We start from the raw sequence: 4,667 nt of genomic DNA, 5'->3' as shown, positions 1-4,667 counted from the left end.
GACCATTGCTCCTCCAAAAGCTCAACCTCCCAATGATATCTCGTTGCTTTGAGGAAGAGCAGCAAGAGCATCGTCGATCAAAGGTCCCACAGCGACTTAATTTTTCTTTGTAGAAATCCCTCAGTCAGACGTCCAAGCAAAATAAATTTGGTCAGGGCCTGGAAAATTTAGTGGGAGATTTCAAGTCTAAGCCCGACTTGTCTCCATCTAGAAAGAAACATCAAGGAAGAAACCAACTAATTTTCATTTTTAATATGATTCCCAACTAAAGAAGCAGGCAAGAAATTCATGAAAAGGATTTTGATTTAGTAGAAAACATAGATTAAGTAAGCAATAACAGAATATTAATTTGGGAGGGGGTTAGTGATGTTCATCTGCTCATGGTTTTTGTGGTTAGCATGTTAATCAGTTCAAGGTTTGGGAGTATAGAAGAGGCTTTTCAGTCTGTTTAAAAGCTCCAAAGCCCGCCCCCCCCCCCCCCAAAAAAAAAAAGAGAAGGCTAATTTCAGGTTTTGGATTAAGTTGTAGGTCATCTCTAAAGATTAGATTAATGTGTTGGCTCTAAGTAAAGCGTAAATTTTCAATTGAGCACCTAGTTTTGTTGTATGTGTATTTTGTGGTTACAACTTGCGTTACTGGTCATAGCCCTTACCATTTTACATGATGCTCAATTTATATCTATTTTGCCATTTTCACTTATATAATAATCAATAATCACATTTTTATCAAACATTCTTACTGTTTTTGGAAATAACGATATTATATCGAAACAAAACATGTTAGTTACTTCCATAAATTGCTTATATAAATAATTTAGCAAAAAGCTCTAGGAATACCAAATTGGCTGTAAGCCCAACCATCAAATGTAATTGGCCCTTATCTTGTTTGGCCCACATAAATTTATAATATTTATCAAAGTTATCCTTTACAAATGGGTAAATTGCACTTATGTACCATATAGTCTCCCACTTACTGCATTTAAATACCACGAGCTATATTTTGATGTAAAAAAATACTATAAAAATTTTCACTATTTAATTCTAACTAACACGATCAACTTTTAAACAGAAAGACAAAAATACTCTTCCCAAAATTAAACCTCTGAGTCTGACAGTGCATCACGAGACAGGGAAACAACACCTCACCTGTTCCATATTTTGAAGTCCCTATAGCAGCACTCCAACAAGTAAAAATCACTTCAACCCTCTTTTTATCGAAATAAAACATACCTTTCATATATCTCATCAATTCTACCAAAAAAAATCTCATAAAAAAAGATGATCTTTACCAAACCATTTTGATCAACTTAGCATTATCACCAAACAAAATCAACCCCTTAAAAAAAAAAACGAAAGTTAAGATCCAAAACCCAACATTTTCCATCGCCGGGTCACCTCCTTCTCCGGTCCATGGAATACTGCGAAAGGGGCACCACCTCCGACAACGGCGTCGGCATCGGCGAGGTTCTACAGACCGGGCACGATCCACTGAGCTTCAACCAAGCATCAATGCAGACAGAATGGAAGCAATGCTTGCAATCAGGCATCATCCTCATCATCTCCCCTTCTTCATGTGAATGAGAAGTACATGGGACCCACCCATGTGATGTTCTCAAATCTCTTTGCGTGAAGAGAGTTCACGTGACCGCAGAGACCGGCGTAAAAGAAATTGTGGTGGGGGCCAGCGGACACGTGAAGACTTGAGGAGTCCTTTTCTTTGCAAATTCTGGCCCACCCGAAGTCTATTCCTGCGCCTATAAAGAGTGTCTCTAGGGCTTGGTGCAGGTGTGCAGGAGGCGGTGAAAGGTGGATTTTTTGCGGCTGTACAAAGGGTTGGTACAGGAGCTCCTTTTTGCGGTTGATTTGCGTGCAGGAGGAGATTAAGGAAGAAAAAAAGTTGTTTTCTTTTTGGCTGCAGTAACAGGCAGATAGCAAAGTTTCGGCTGCTGTGTAAAGGAAGAAGTTTTCTTTCTTGGGCAGCGTGCAGAGTCGACTTTGAGAGGAGTTTTCTGTGTAATCCTTTTGTGCTTTTGAGAGAGATAGTTGTGTGAGGGTTTAGATTGAGTGATTGTAAACCCTAATTGTGTTCTCCCCCTTTAATAGTAGATCCCCCCTCCTTGCCCCGTGGACGTAGGCAGTTTGCCGAACCACGTAAAAATTGGTTTGTTTGAGTTTGTGGCCATTGTAATAGTTTTAGGATCCCTCGACGCGCAGTCTTAGAGCTGACGAGAGGAAGAGCTAATATCCTACTTTGATAGGATATTAGGCTTTCAGATTCTTGTTCCCTTTGAGAAACAAGAATTCTTATCGATCTTTCTCTCTTATTGTGCACCAGAAACTCTGCCGAAATTTCCGCTGCGCACAACACTTCATACTCACAAAGACAGATGGGGCAAACATTATCTCCCCCTTTCGACGCCGAGTAGGGGAACTTAGGGTACGAGTCGACCGTCGCCGGATCGAGCCCCGAAACCCTAATTGTGTTCTCCCCCTTTAATAGTAGATCCCCCCTCCTTGCCCCGTGGACGTAGGCAGTTTGCCGAACCACGTAAAAATTGGTTTGTTTGAGTTTGTGGCCATTGTAATAGTTTTAGGATCCCTCGACGCGCAGTCTTAGAGCTGACGAGAGGAAGAGCTAATATCCTACTTTGATAGGATATTAGGCTTTCAGATTCTTGTTCCCTTTGAGAAACAAGAATTCTTATCGATCTTTCTCTGTTATTGTGCACCAGAAACTCTGCCGAAATTTCCGCTGCGCACAACAAGTGGTATCAGAGATCGGGCTAGGCTTGGGCTATTTGGAGGAGTAGATCAATTTGGAAGTTCGATTAGGGCTTCGTTTGGTGAGAAAGGTGGGATCTTTTTGGTAAAGACTCTATCTTTTTAGTTTTGGATCTATTCTTCGTTCGTTGGTGCGTAAGATGTCGGGGAAAGAAGGTGCTTCGGGTGTCGAGGGTGGTGCTTCTGGCGCGAAGACCATTCAGAGTTTGAATATCCACTCTATGAAGATAGATGTGGAGAAGTTTAATGGCACAAACAATTTTGGATTATGGAGATGCGAGGTTTTGGATGCGCTGAACGCGCAGAATTTGGAGGATACCTTGGAATTAGATGGCAAGCCAGATGAGATTGAAGAGAAGGTTTGGAAGAAGATGAATCGAACGGCGTGTGGTGTGATTAGGTCTTGTTTGACTCAAGATCTAAAATATGATGTGATGAATGAGACTTCTGCGAAGAAGATTTGGGAGATTCTCGAAAGCAAGTATTTGACCAAGAGTGTGGAAAATCGCTTGCATTTGAAGAGGAGACTTTATCGTTTCCAGTTGAAGAAGGGAACCTCCATTAGAGATCACATGAACCACTACACAAAGCTTCTTGCGGATTTGGCGAATGTGGATGTCAAGATTGAAGATGAGGACAAGGCGTTGCTGTTGTTGAGTTCCTTGCCCGACGAGGAATATGAGACCTTCGTTCTTACTCTGATTAATGGGAAGGCATCACTTTCGTATAGTGAGGTCACCGCTGCACTTGTGAATTATCAGCTTCGAAAGAAGGATAAGGAGGCTTCGGTTGAGCCGGTAGCGGAGGCGTTGGTCGCAAGAGGGAAGGGTCCAAACCGAAAGAATTGGAAGTCACAGTCTAGAGTAGGAAAAGATCAGTGTGCTTGGTGCAAGGAGACTGGTCATTGGAAGAAAGACTGCCCAAAGCTCGACGAATGGATGAAGAATAAGCAGAAGGGAAAAGGGAAGCAACCATCATCAGAAGCAAACATCGTATCGGATGGTAATAATTCTGACTCTTCTATTTATTCGCTTTCTATCAGTCCTACAGATAGCTATTCGGAGGAATCTGAATGGATGTTGGATAGTGGTGCGACCTATCATGTGTGCCCTAGAAGGGAATGGTTCTCCAGTTTTGAGAAGCTGGTGGATAGTGGTGTGGTGTACATGGCTGATAACCGTGCATGCCAGATCCTTGGGATAGGAAGAATTCGCATAAAGATGTTTGACGGGACTGTTAGAGAGTTAAACGATGTGAGATATGTTCCTTCTTTGAGGAAGAACTTGATCTCGATTGGAGCTTTGGTTGGAGAGGGTCTGAAGGTTCGTGTTGAGGACATGGTTCTCGAGATTGCGAGAGACTCTCGTATTTTGATGAAGGGCGTCAGGAGAAATAACCTGTATTACTTGACTGGAGGTATAGTGGCAGGTGGAGAGCTGACGACTTCTGTTGATTCGACTAGACTGCGGCATTTGGGGCTTGGCCATTCCAGTATTGATTCCTCGCATAGATTGAAAGAGGGTGCAAAGACCTGCAGTTTGAAGTCCAGTGAACATGTTGATGTGAGCAAGAAGACCGAGGTGAAGTGTGGCACCTCTATTCACCGTGCTAAGGGTCGTTCTGGAGGAGTTCACGTGGATGTTTGGGGGCCTTCCAAGGGGACATCATTGGGAGGTAATAGGCGTTTGGTTTCCTTTGTTGGTGGCTGTTCTAGGCGTGTTTGGGTTGCAACCAAATCCCCTTTGGAGAAAGTCCTAGTAGTTTCCAACAGATTGAAGAAGTGTGTAATAGACAGAAAGGTGAAGGTACTCCATTCTGGTGGGAGGTACAAGATGGACCTATTTCTGTATTAGAGCCGAGCTCACGGTATTTCGAGACACTTCGTTG

Source organism: Asparagus officinalis, chromosome 1 (assembly GCF_001876935.1).
Source record: "Asparagus officinalis chromosome 1, Aspof.V1, whole genome shotgun sequence".
Lineage (NCBI taxonomy): Eukaryota > Viridiplantae > Streptophyta > Magnoliopsida > Asparagales > Asparagaceae > Asparagus > Asparagus officinalis.
This window is presented reverse-complemented; position numbering follows the sequence as displayed.